The sequence below is a fragment of the Phoca vitulina genome, unplaced genomic scaffold, assembly GCF_004348235.1.
Source record: "Phoca vitulina isolate PV1807 unplaced genomic scaffold, GSC_HSeal_1.0 scaffold7, whole genome shotgun sequence".
Lineage (NCBI taxonomy): Eukaryota > Metazoa > Chordata > Mammalia > Carnivora > Phocidae > Phoca > Phoca vitulina.
In genome coordinates this window covers 67,570,012-67,583,892 of record NW_022589710.1, presented here as the reverse complement: position 1 = coordinate 67,583,892, position 13,881 = coordinate 67,570,012, and the positions used below count along the sequence as shown (strand labels likewise).

General features: G+C 34.5%; 2 long non-coding RNA genes, 7 other non-coding genes and 1 pseudogene across 29 annotated transcripts in view; all 10 read right to left on the bottom strand.

Annotated features, from left to right (window-relative positions):
• LOC116633301 overlaps positions 1-11,294 on the bottom strand; it is a 69,944-nt gene extending 58,650 nt beyond the window's left edge. For 20 of the 21 annotated variants that reach the window (XR_004299613.1, XR_004299611.1, XR_004299615.1 and 17 more), the window contains exons 1-5: positions 10,164-11,294; positions 5,472-5,557; positions 4,669-4,753; positions 3,719-3,792; positions 655-740 (exon numbers count right to left, since the gene is read on the bottom strand). This is a non-coding gene — a long non-coding RNA (uncharacterized LOC116633301). The remainder of the gene's footprint in view (positions 1-654; positions 741-3,718; positions 3,793-4,668; positions 4,754-5,471; positions 5,558-10,163) is intronic. The other variant, XR_004299622.1, reaches the window with a different exon arrangement.
• Positions 242-310, bottom strand: LOC116633432. Its single transcript, XR_004299710.1, has one exon. It is a non-coding gene; the product is annotated as a small nucleolar RNA SNORD113/SNORD114 family (small nucleolar RNA).
• Positions 1,254-1,325, bottom strand: LOC116633386. Its single transcript, XR_004299672.1, has one exon. It is a non-coding gene; the product is annotated as a small nucleolar RNA SNORD113/SNORD114 family (small nucleolar RNA).
• On the bottom strand, positions 2,212-2,286 carry LOC116633425. The gene has a single exon (XR_004299705.1). It is a non-coding gene; the product is annotated as a small nucleolar RNA SNORD113/SNORD114 family (small nucleolar RNA).
• Positions 4,282-4,356, bottom strand: LOC116633408. The gene has a single exon (XR_004299690.1). It is a non-coding gene; the product is annotated as a small nucleolar RNA SNORD113/SNORD114 family (small nucleolar RNA).
• On the bottom strand, positions 5,275-5,352 carry LOC116633394 (annotated as a pseudogene).
• On the bottom strand, positions 10,754-10,825 carry LOC116633385. The gene has a single exon (XR_004299671.1). It is a non-coding gene; the product is annotated as a small nucleolar RNA SNORD113/SNORD114 family (small nucleolar RNA).
• A 661-nt stretch (positions 11,295-11,955) lies between the features above and the next one.
• Positions 11,956-12,030, bottom strand: LOC116633400. The gene has a single exon (XR_004299684.1). It is a non-coding gene; the product is annotated as a small nucleolar RNA SNORD113/SNORD114 family (small nucleolar RNA).
• A 457-nt stretch (positions 12,031-12,487) lies between these two features.
• Positions 12,488-13,881, bottom strand: part of LOC116633300 — a 66,217-nt gene continuing 64,823 nt past the window's right edge. Inside the window, exon 27 of the long non-coding RNA XR_004299610.1 lies at positions 12,488-13,640. This is a non-coding gene — a long non-coding RNA (uncharacterized LOC116633300). The remainder of the gene's footprint in view (positions 13,641-13,881) is intronic.
• LOC116633388 lies at positions 13,147-13,221 on the bottom strand. The gene has a single exon (XR_004299673.1). It is a non-coding gene; the product is annotated as a small nucleolar RNA SNORD113/SNORD114 family (small nucleolar RNA).

Sequence of the window (13,881 nt, the reverse complement as noted above, 5' to 3'; positions counted from 1 at the left end):
TTTTCCATTCTGATTCATATTAATATAATTTTATTTATTATATATTATAGCAATGAACAATGCTTCAGCCTCTTCATATTTATTCATTTATATATTTATGCTACTATTTATTTTTATACATATTTTATACATATTTTAAACATTCACGTACACAAAGACCAAGAACATGATCCTCACCTATGCCCGACATCTGTGTATAGGACCACTTCAAATGGGGAGAAAGGACTACATTTCTTTCGTGTTGGACCCCAGAGTTAAAGACCTGTGGTGTTCATCATCCAAGACCCGTATGCGCCTTATCATTTATCCAGGTATGTCCCTCATTATCTTAATCATGTCTACATGTTTTTATTAATTCATCAATTCACTAATAATACTAAAAATAATACCTGGGGGTCGCAAAAACTTGAAACAATTCCCTTGAATATCTCTAATATTCATCTACAGAATTAATTCCCACTGATAATATATATCATTCATTAATTGACCTCAATGTTTCCCACATAGGTTAACACAATGCTTCATATTAACCTGATTCTAATTATTTGGCCATGGCTGGCAATCATAAATTATACTTCACAATTTTTTAATAATGCAGTGAAAACCTTTTTGAAAAACCACAAAACCAAGAAAAGAATTTTGACTATTACTCACATTGTGCTCCATGCTCTTCACACATAGATGCAACCACAGAGCTCGTTACTCTGGTGGATTTCTTCAATCAGCCGAGGGTGACCACTCTAAGGAATACAAGACAGAGCAGGGGATAAAAAATTGAGACCTTATGTTCATTCATCCCTGTATTCCACCTTTCATTCAGTCAGTCATTTAGGCAGGTAGTGACTGGGGATAATGTATATTTTATTTTCTATTAAGTACACAAACAATATCCCTCTTGCCCCTGCCAAAGAATATGAACACTATACTTAACACGGTCTATACCATCAACCTTAGCCAAAGAGACAACACCCTTATACCACCTCTTTCCTAATGGATATCAGTCTTTTCAATATAATTAATATATTACTATATTATAGTAATTTTTGCCTAACGACCTATTTTCATAATTGGACAAGGCTTCACCTTCTTCATTTAAATTTGTTTACACATTTGTGTATTGATAATTTCATTGATCCAATTATAAAAATAGGAAGAAAACTCATAACATAATGACCAAAACCACAGTCTTTATATTCCTGACCTTTGCCTCTAGACCACATCAAACAGGGACAATGGAGTAGATTCCCTCTGTGTTGGACCTCAGAGTTCCAGACACGTATTCATCGTACACGACTCATACGCCACCAGTGGTCATCATCGATCCAATATCGTCCCTCTTTTTTACCTTTTGTTTCTACATTATTTATTGATCAATTCATAATTCAGTAATTACAATTTTAAAAATGATTATTCACAGAAACCACAAAAGGCCTAGAAATTCCGAATATCTATTTAGAAGCATTCTCATGTCTATATCACCTTCATTAATTATTCTCCATTTATATTATATGTATTAATCAATATAATGTTTCATATTAAACCCCTTTTACTCAGTGGGCTATTTGGAGTCCACTGATTATACTCCATGGTTCTCAATAATGCACTGAACATTAATCAAAGTACTGAAACTAAGACTAAAACTTCGACTATTATTCACATGGTCTCCATGATCCTAACACGTGAACGCAGCCTGAGATCTCGTGACCAAGGAAGAATCCTTAAATCTGCTTGACAGGTCCATTCTAAGGAGTACAGAGTAGAGCAGACAAGAGAAAATTTCAGATCCTATCTCCATTGATCCTTCTTTACTGCATTTCATTTACTCATTTAAGCACGCATTAATTTTTCATAATGTGGTATTTTTTCTTTTATCTAAAGGAAAGCTTAAACTTGAGACTGATCAATAACAATAATAAAGGCTCTTAATTATCAGTGCCTATACAATTCTTAAGCAAAAGGCAAAAATGCTTATTCTATTTGTTTCTTAATGAGCATTTTTGTTCATTTCTTATACATCACAACATATATTATTGGCTGGATAATGCTTCACCCTATTTATCTGTTTTTTTACATTTTTAATGCTTTGATTACTGATTCATTCATAATAATATATCTAAGTATATAAACCCAAAATAAGAATATGAGCTTTGTGTATTTCTACATTGACCCTGAGGTCATTTACAACAGAAAATAGACTAAATCTTGTTTTGCGTGGACTCGGAGTTACAGACGTATAGTACTCAACCAGGTAGGATTCCTATGCCACCAGTTTTCATCATTGGTCTATGTTTGGGCCTCCTTTTCTTCAAATGTTTCTACATTTGTAACAATTAAATTGTTAATTCATTGGTAATAAAAATCAATACATGATTCATAAAATCCCAAAAAAGACCCCTAAATAAGCTTAACTTCTCTTTGTAGAATCATGTACCACATAGATCACATCTTTCATTAGTCGACCTCAATGTTGCACATTATCAATGAATCAACAGTAATATTTCATATCATATTTCTCGTCAGGCCATAGTTAACTTTTTGATTTTATTTATTACTTTTTAATGATACCGTGAATGCTCTTAAATATATCACCCAAAACAAGGTAAGGTCTTTGACCATTATTCAACTTGGTCTCTTTTCTAACACAAAGATAACATAACAATCTAAATCACTGTGGATGATAAAATCAGCTCATTGCATGCACTCTGAAGATATGATAAAATATGATACAAGTAGACAATATGATAAAAGATTGAGTTATTGTCTCTATATTTTCCACCACTCATTTGCACAGTCATTTGAGCATTTATTAATTTTTGGTAATATTTATTTATTTTTCCCTTAATAAAATAAACTTCAAATTGATACCTGACTGAGAGCAATAACTATTACCTATCACTGTGTAAATCACCCTTAGTCAAATACAAAATACACTTGGTCCTTTTTTAATCCATTCCTTTACACTAATATGCATTTTCCTTAGTATATATTTTATTTTGCTTATGAACAAAGCTTCATTCTCTCCATATTTAGTCATTTATACGTTTATTTATTCTTCCATTGATACTTTTATAATAATATTTTAAGGCTTCATGAACTCAAAGGCCAAGAACTAAATCCTTATGTAGTCCTGACATCCATCCGTAGGTTCCCTTCATAAAGTAGAGTGGACCAAATTCCATTTGTGTTGGACCTCAGAGCTCCAGAAGATGTCTCTATCATATAATAACACCCAGTGTTCATCACAAGTGCGCTCCTTAATGCCCACCCCCTGTTTAAGCATCCCCACTCTCCCCCCCAACTCCCCACTAGTAACCATCAGTTTGTTCATTCTCTTGAGTTAAGAGTCTGTTTCTTGGTTTGCCCCTCTCTCTCTTTCCCCTTTGTTTTGTTTCTTAAATTCCACATATGAGTGAAATCATATGGTATTTGTCTTTCTCTGACTTATTTCACTTAGCATAATACTCTCTAGCTCCATCCATGTCATTCCCAATGGCAAAATTTCATTCATTTTTATATGATTATATAATATAAATTTTTAATAATACAATGAAAATGTTTTTCAAAACAACAGCACTGGGTGTTATACTCAACTAGTGAATCATTGAACATTATATCAAAAACTAATGATGTACTGTAACTGGCTAATTGAACTTAAATAAAATAAATAAATAAAAATAAAACAATAGTCTAGCCAAGAAGAACATTGAATATTACTCACACTGGTCTCCATGCTCCTAAATCCATAGAGCTCCTGACCATGGAAGATTTTAAATCAACTGGAACACATCCATTCTGAGGAGTACAGAAGGGCAGAACAACAACAAAAACAAAGGATTGAGACATTCTCTCCAATGGCCCTTAATTCCATCTTTATTCAGTCAGTAGGCAATTAGTAAGTTGTGATCATGTCTATTTTATTTTCTCTTAAGGGACCAAATCACATCAATATGGCCACTGACAAAGAATATAAACATTGACTACTACTCATTACTGCCTATGTCATACTCAGCAAAAGGGGCAACATGCTTATATCATTTGTTTTCATTAATTGTCAGTGTTTGCAACATATATTAATTGAACTCTGTACCTCACCACATATTTTTATAATTGGACAATGATTTACTCCCACCATTTTTTTGTAACATGTTTATTGCTATTTTGACTGATCTTATTATATTTGTAGAATTAAAATGAATAAAAACCAAGACCCAAAAGAAGACCTTGTATATCCTGACATCTGTATAGGACCATTTCAACAACATGGAATGGATTTGTTTTGTGCTGGATCTCAGAGTTCCAGACACATAGTATTCACTACACATGACTCCTATGCCATCAGTTGCCATCATTGGTCCAGGACTGGCTCTTTTTTCTATTGTCATCTGCATCAGTTTATTGATTAATTGCCTAATATAGAAATAAACATAAGTCACCAAACAAAATCACAAAATCCTTGAATATCCCTTACATCTATTCATACAATCATTTCCACTGAGGACAAACTCTTTCATTAACTGAACTCAGTGTTTCACATATGGATTAACATCATATTTGATATTGGTATGTTTGGGCTTCTTGATTATATCAAACAATTTTTAATAATAGAGTAATTAAAACAAAACAAAACAAAACATTCCATCCAAGATAAGAACATTGACCATTACTCACATTGTTCTCTATGCTCCTAAGACACAGATGCAGCCACAGAGCTCTGCCACGTGAAGGTGCTTTAATGAGCTTGAGAGCGCTCGTTCTGAGGAGTAGAGAGCAGAGAGGATGATAACAAACTGCGACCTCATCTTCATTGATCCTTGCTTCTGCATTTCACTTTTCAGTGATTTAGGCAATCATTAATTAGGAGTATACTCTATTTATTTCATTTTCTCTTAAGAAAATGAACTTAGACCTTTTCCCCAACCCAGAAAATGAACATCGATTATTATTTATTTCGTCTATATCATTCTCAGCCAAAGATTTAAGTCATGTAACCATTTATTCGTCTTTGGACTCCACACTGTTTTCAAATTTATTAATACCATTTCTTGCCTTACCACATATTTTTATAATTAGAGCATGCTTTCCTATATTCCTCATTTTTTCTCTTTATTTATTTATATTTATATATATTTGTTTAGTGACTATTTCAATGCTCCAATTATAATTCCAGATGAAAATCCATGAACAAACACAGAGACCAAAAACAAGATCTCTGTATATTCCTGACTTCTGCCTATAGCATCCTTCCAAACAAAGAGAATGCACCGTCGTGTTTCGTTGGACCTCAGAGTTTCAGACACATGTTATCCATCATCATCCATGACTCATACGCCACCAGTCATCATCATCGGTCCAGGATTGGTCCTCTTTCTCTTTGTTCACTTCTAAGTTGTTTATTAATTCACACTAATGATTCGGTGAATATTCTTAAGCAAACCACCCAACCCAACACAAGAACTTTGACTATTACTCACGTTGGTCTCTACGCTCCTAATGCAAAAATGCAGGCACGGAGCTCATGACCATGGAAGATGCTTACATCAGCCCAAGTGCGTCCATTCTGAGAAGTACAGGGCAGAGCAGTGGATAAAGAAAATGAAGACCTTATCTACATTTACCCCTCCTTTCCACATGACATTTACTCAATGTTTTACATGTGTGTTAATTTTTCATTATTTTTCTTTCCTACTAACAAAGGGAAGAAGCTTGAACTTGGAACTGATTCGGAATTTAAAAATAATTGATTTTTAATTACCTGTGTCTACGTAATTTTTAGCCAAAGATGTAACACCCTTGATCCATTTATTTCTTAATGGGCATTGGTGTTTTTAATTTTTATTAATAATATGTCCTGCCTCACAACATATGTTCATAACTGGACAGTGCTTCATTTTCTTTATTTATTTATATTTCTTAAATGGTTCTAACACTGATCCATTGATGATAATAAATTTAAATCTATAAAGCCACAAAGAGAATATGACCTTTATATATTTCTGACATCTGCCCATAAGATCATTTCTAAAAGAGGGATTCGACTAATTATGTATTGTGTTGGATCTCAGAGTTTTAGATATTTATTTTCCATTGTCCATGACTCGTACACCATCTCTCATAACTATGGAGAACAAACCGAGGGTTGCTGGAGGGGAGGTGGGTAGGGGGATGGAGTAATTGGGTGATGGACATTAAGGAGGGCACTTTGATGTAATGAGCACTGGGTGTTATATGTAACAGATGAATCACTAAATTCTACCACAAAATTAATAATACACTATATGTTAACTAACTTGAATTTAAGTAAAACCAAAAAAACCAAGCACGCATACTATTACATATCACAATCTATATCATCCTTACCCCAAAATGTAACCCCTGATCCATTTATTAATGAATTCTACTTGTTCCAAGTTATATTAATAGTAATTCTTGCCTCACCACATATTTTCATAGCTGAATATGCTACACCCTTTTCTCTTTATGAACTGACCTATTTGTTTCTCTCATTTATTAATTATGATAATAAAATCAAAATCCATGAAGCACCAAAGGCTAAGGACATGATCCTTGAATATTACTGAAATCTATAGGCTCAGTCCCACAGATATAAACACTTAAATCCCTCTTTGTAATGGACCTCAATAGGTCATAGATATTTTGATCATAAAATATAGTTCAGGATGCATTCCATTCACATCACTGGTCCACAGTTTGCCCTTTTTCAGATAATTTGTATATTCTTTTTATATATAGTCACCACTTGCATCAGAACTAAAACACTGACTACAACTTAACATCTCCTATGTGCTTCTGCCTCATAATAAAGGTAGTTTACATCTTTATCAGTTAAGGAATGTCTAGGGAAAAACTGAAATAGAAATTTACAGAGCTATAAAAATGAGTGACATGGACTTGATCTATTTTTAAAATCATCCCAAGTAGTGGAGGTGGGCAGGAAGATTGGGTAAACAGGTGATGGGGATGAAGGAGCGCACTTGTGATGAGCACTGGGTGTTATATGCAAGTGTTGAATCACTAGGCTGTACACCTGAAACTAATATTACACTGTATGCTAACTAACTGGAATTGAAATAAAAACTTTTTAAAAAGTATTAAATATAATCAAAGAAATGCTGAGGGTGGGACCAGCAATCTACAGTTTAACCAGCCTTCAGGTGATTGTGGTGCTCACTCAAGTTTGAGAACCACTGCTCTATAGTCACCTAACCCAGAGAGGTAACACTTTTAACCTACTGAATTCTTAATACACGGCAAGGTTTCCCAATTGTATATACAAAACTTTCAGCCTCACAACATTTTCTCTTAATTAATCCAGCATTAATTACTTTCTTTATCTACCTACCATCATTTATCTATCTATTTATCCCTCTATCTACTTATCTATCATCTATCTACTTATTTATCATCTACTGATTTTTTAATTTATTCCCTTAGAACAATGTACTAAATTCCCAGGAGCCATTTAACCACATAATTAGATTCTTGCACATTACTCAAGTCTAGCTATCGCCTTATTCCCGCAGATGCAATATACCAAATTTCCTTTTGAAATGAACTTCAGTAATGAAGAAATGAATTAATCACAAGACACATTCAGAATGCATTCCATTCACATCATGGGTCCTTGCTTGGCTCTTTTTTTTCAAGTTTTTATTTAAATTCCAGTTAGTTAACATATAGTGTAATATTAGTTTCAGGAGTAGAATTTACTGATTCACCACTTACATATAACACCCAGTGCTCATCACAAGTGCCTTCCTTAATCCCCATCCCCCATTTAGCCCATCCCCCCCCACCTCTCCTCTAACAACCCTCAGTTTGTCCTACAGAGTTAAGAGTCTGTTTTATGGTTTGCCTCTCTCCTTTTTTCCCCCATGTTCACCTGTTTCATTTCCTAAATTCCAATATGCGTGAAATCATATGGTATTTGTCTTTCTCTGACTGACTTATCTCACTTTGCATAATACTCTCTAGCTCTATCCATGTCATTGCAAATGGCAAGATTTCATTCTTTTTTATGGCTTTTTTATTCCATTGTGTATATATACCACAACTTCTTTATCCATACATCAGTCGATGGACATTTGTTCTCTTTCCATATTTTGGCTATTGTTGATAATGCTGCTATGAACATCGGGGTGCATGTGCCTCTTTGAATCAGCATTTCTGTAACCTTTGGGTAAATACCTAGTAGAACAATTGCTGGATCATAGGGTAGTTCTATTTTTAATCTTTTGAGGAACCTCCATACTTTTTCATTAACTTGTACATTCTTTAAAGATATAAGTACAACCATGAGCCCACTATCTACTGCCCATCCAAAGACTGTACCTTACAACTTTCTATGAGTTGTTTCATTGATTTAACAACTTAGTTCTTTTCCACAGAAGAATGTTTATAAACTGTGGTGCCAACCTAAGATGGAAAATTAGATACTTAGGAAAGTGAATGTAAAATCCTAAAACCTTTAAAAAAAATTATACTGAAATTGGTTACTTCATAAACCTTGCCACATAGCTCCATCATAGATCCATCTTTGGTTTTCTTTGATTTAATTTATACATGTAAATATTTATCAATAGCTTTAATATTCATTCGTTCACTCTTTAATTCATAAAAAAATTGACAAACTAGTCACTTTTTTTAAAAAATGAAAACGGTTAAATAACATAAAAGATGTCTAACTTCCCAGAAACCCAGAATAGAAATGCTACTATGTATATATCTGTGTGGTTCTCCTGACTCCACCTGGAGAGAGCTGAGATTTTTGTCTTAGGAGGGATAAAACATGAGTAGGACTGCTGGATCATGCATCACCACATTCTAATCCCTGGCCATGGGCTTTGCCCCTTTTATTGTATTCACTTATTAACTTATTTATTAATTTATAATGATAAAATGTGCACTGTTGTATGCAAACTCAAGATTATAATAGTAATTAATAAAAACTGTGTCCAGTTTTTATCACTATCAAAAATGACAAAGGACTATATACTTCTTGTCCAACTTTACTGAGAAATTATTGATAAATATAGTTGTATATATTTAAAGGGTACAACGTGACATTTGATTGACATATACATCGCGGAATGATTACCAATCGAACACAGTGAAGCGAACTGGATTGGTCATAATTTGTTATGGGACTCAATTTTGTCACTGGTTCATGCTTGACCCCCTTTAATATAGTTAGTTGATTATATTATATAAACTTTTTCCCTATTTCTCAACTGAAAAAAACAAAAACAAAAACACCTGCAACCCAGAGACAGCACAGAATATGAATACCAACAACTACATGCATCTGTCCCTATGTCCCTTCTGATGAGGTATAAATGCCTTAATATGTTTTTAATGGACTTCTGATTCTTAGAAGTGAATTTGTAATGATGTTAATTTCATTACATATGCTATAGTTATTCCACGTTTGGCCCTATTTCTCCTTCATTTACTCATACATTTTTTTACTTATTATTGCATTGCTTAATTTTTAATAAGCAATCAATATTTGTGAAACTCAAAAGCCCAAGAATAAAATTCTGGGATAGCTCTAACAACTGCTTATAGGACCATTTGTAACAGAATCAATAGACTAGATTTCTTTTTACGTTGGATCACAAAGTTGTAGATAAACCTTATTCATCCTTGCCTCTTATGCTACTGGTCCTCAGGATTGGTCCAGATTTTGCCCTTTTTCTTCATTGAACCATAATTTTGTTTAGAGATTAATTCATTAATTCACTAATAATAAAAAATGCCCACGAGGTTTTGAAAAGTGACTTTAATATCCCTAACATCTGTACCTAAAATCATTTCTACAGGGCAAATAGTCTAGATCTTCTTTGTTAGCTGACCGAGGTGTTGAATGTATGGATTAGCCAACATGCTCATTTTAACCTCTTACTTCATCATTAGTGCCCGGTTGGCGGGACTAATGTGTAACATCTGTCCATAGAATCCTTTCCACAAGCAATTCATTTCTTTCATTAACAGACCTCAGTGCTTGGTATATGGATTAATAAACACGATGCTTCCTATTAGTTGCATTTGGGGGCCATCGTTGGCATTTCACATTTTTTAACAATACAGTAAATACCCTTAAACAAACCACCCAAACTGAGACAAGAACACTGACTATTACTCACGTTAATCTCCATTCTCCAACACATAGACACAGCCATAGAACTTGTGGTCACGGAAGAATGTTTAAATCACCGTGAGTGCGTCTATTCTGCGGGGTACAGAGCAGAGCAGATGAAAACAAAAAGCTTTAGACCTTATCTCCACTGGTCCTTGCACCCCACCTCTCATCTAGTCAGTCACTTAGACAATTTGCAATTGGGGGAACTGTTTATTTAATGTCTCCTAATAAATGAACAATAATGACCTCGCCACTGACATAGAATATGAACATTGCCTATTACTATTTAACACTGCCTACACAGTCCTTCGCCAAAGAGGCAACACCTTTGTTTGTATCATTTATTTCCTAATGGACAGGAGTGTGTTTTCAATACACATTAATAGTATTTCTTGTCTCGATACATATTTTTATAACTGGACAATGCTTTATGACCTTAATCTTTACTTATATATTGTTTGTTGATCAACTCATTGATCCAATTATAAAAATAGAGAATGCATGAACATGAACCCAAAACAGGATCCTTCTAAATTCATGATATCTGTCTATAGGATCACTTCACACAGGGAAGTGGACTAGAGTGCATTTCTGTTGGACCTCAGAGTTCCAGACACGTATTCATCGTATACGACTCATACGCCACCAGTGGTCATCATCGATCCAATATTGTCTCTCTTTTTCTCTATTCAGTGCTACATTGTTTATTGACTAATTCATTAATTCACTAATAATAATTTTAAGATGCTATTATTCACTAAAATGCAAGAAGAGACTTGATATCCCTAATCTCTCCCTAGGATCATTCTCACATCAGTGTATCACTCTCATTAATTATAATGTCTTACATAAATGCATTAATCAATATAATCAACCCCTATTAATCAATATAATCAAATCCGTATTTGTCACTGGGCTACAGTTGCCCTTACTTGATTATATTTCATACTTCTTAATGATATAGTGAATACCTTTAAAAAAACACACACACAAGAAGAAGAAGACGAAAACTTTGACAACTACTCACATTGGTCTCTATGCTCCAAATTCACAGATGCAACCAGAGAGCACATAATCATGGAAGTATTTACAACTGCTGGAGTGAGGGGCACCTGGGTGGCTCAGTCGTTAAGCATCTGCCTTCGGCTCAGGTCATGATCTCAGGGTCCTCGGATCAAGCCCTGCATCAGGCTCCCTGCTCGGCGGGAAGCCTGCTTCTCCCTTTCCCACTCCCCCTGCTTATGTTCCCTCTCTTGCTGTCTCTCTCTGTCAAATAAATAAATAAAATCTTTAAAAAAACAAAACAAAAAAAAACAACTACTGGAGTGAGTCCATTCTGAGGAGTACAGAGCAGAGCAGATGATAACAGGATGGAGAGACACTCTATTGGTGCAATGATTTTACCTTCATATTGTCTGTCACTTAGGAAAATAGCATGGTGGGGTTGTATTTATTAATTTTCTCTGAACAAACAATATCAAACTTGACAGTGACCAAGAATAAGAATTTTGGCTGCTATTTACTGTCTGTATCCTCCTTAGCCAAAGAGATAAAACACTTGAACCATTTACATTTCTTAATAAACTCCAGTATTTTCAATAAATGTTCATAATTTTATTAGGAGTAGACATGCTTCACCCTCTTAATATACTTGCATATTAATTCTTCTTTGAGCCATTTTTTACAGTAGAATCAAAATTCATGAAAATGAACCAAGAATATGGTCCTTTTTCTTTCCCTAACATCTGTCCATAGGATCACTTCAAAGAGAAGCAATAGACTATATTTTTTTTTTATGGGACCTCAGAGTTTCAGACACGTAATATTCATCATCCATAATTCATACGCCACCAACTGTCATCACTCGTCCAAATCCAGGCCTCTTTTTCTTCATTCTCTTGTACATTACTTCATTAATTCCTTAATTGACTAATGTAAAATTTTAAAACCCTGTGATTCACAAAAATCCAATAATAAGAGCAATGAATATTCTACCTCTGCCTATAGGATCATCTGCCACATTGTTACATGTCTTACTCTGGTGATCATCCACACCTCACATATGCGTTAACAAATGTTATATCCCATATTTAAAGGTTCACATATTGATGGTTTTAAATTGTATTTCACACATTCAACAATACAGTGGATACCTTTTTTTTTTTTAAAGATTTTATTTATTTATTTGACAGAGGAGAGACACAGCGAGAGAGGGAACACAAGCAGGGGGAGTGGGAGAGGGAGAAGCAGGCTTCCCGCAGAGCAGGGAGCCTGATGTGGGGCTCGATCCCAGGACCCTGGGATCATGACCTTAGCCGAAGGCAGACGCTTAACGACTGAGCCACCCAGGCGCCCCTACAGTGGATACCTTATTTTAAAAACTTTTAAGCAAATACAAGAACTTTAACCTTTACTCACATTCATCTTTATGCTCAGAGCATGCAAGAAATCACAGACCTTTTGACCATGGAAAATGCTTACATCAGCTGGAGTGTGTTGATTCTGAGGAATGTTAACACAGAGCAGATAATTAAAAATTGAAACTTCTTCCATATTAGTCCTTGTTTTCGTCATTTCATTTTCCCAGCTATCTGGTGCTAATTAATTTTTAACAACATATATACATATGAAAATATAAACAGGTATATTACAAAATTAACATCCTCAAATTAAGAATGACCCAGGCTTACAAAATTCGATGTTGCTTATCTGTGTCAGTGTCTACATGATCCTTACAAAAAGAGAATAACACCTTTGGTCCATTAATTTTGCAACCTGCATCAGTTTCTTTAGGTTACATAAAGGATTTCTTGCCTCATCAAATATATTCATAGTTGATAAGGCTTCATCCTTTTTTTATTTATTTATAGATTTTTACTGGTTCTATCATTGATCCATGTATGTTATTAATATAGGAATCCATAAATCAAAAATGACAAGAACATTATCCTTGTATATTCCTCACATCGATCCACAAGATCGTTGTGTTGGACCTCAGACTTCCAGACACGTAGCATTCATCGTATAGGACTCATACGCCACCAGCTGTCATCATTGGTCCAGGATTGGCCCTCTTTCCTTTATCCTCATCCATTAATTCACCAATCTACTAACAGTAATTAAATAAATATTTATGAATCGCAAAAATGCAAGGACAAAAGCCTTCAGTATTTCTATCATTTTTCTTTAGAATCATTGCCTAATTAAACAAAGTTCTTCATTAACCACCCTCCTTGTGGTAAAGGTAGGTTGGTCAACATAATGTTTCATACAGTTCCAACTTAGTCATTGGACAATGATTGGTCCTTTTTCTTATATTAAATACTTTTTAAATAATTACAGTGATACCCTAAACAAACCCTCCAAACCAAGACAAGAACTTTGATTACCACGCACGTTGGGATTCACGCTCCCACACAGAGAGGCTAGCCTGGAACGCCTGAACATGGGGGATGCTTACACCAGGTCAGGTGTCTTCTTTCTGAGAAGCACAAAGCAAAGGAGATGAGAATAAGACTGAAATGTGAGCTCCCGTGTTCTGCACATTCTACTTTACACGGAGTCAATCATTTGAAAATACATTAACTTGCAATCATGCTTATTAATTTTCTATTTAAAAAATGCATTAATATCATACTTGCTACTGACCCAGAATAAGAACTTCTCTATTACTGAGCACTGAAGAGGTAAGGCACATGAACCATTTATTTTTCTTAATGGAA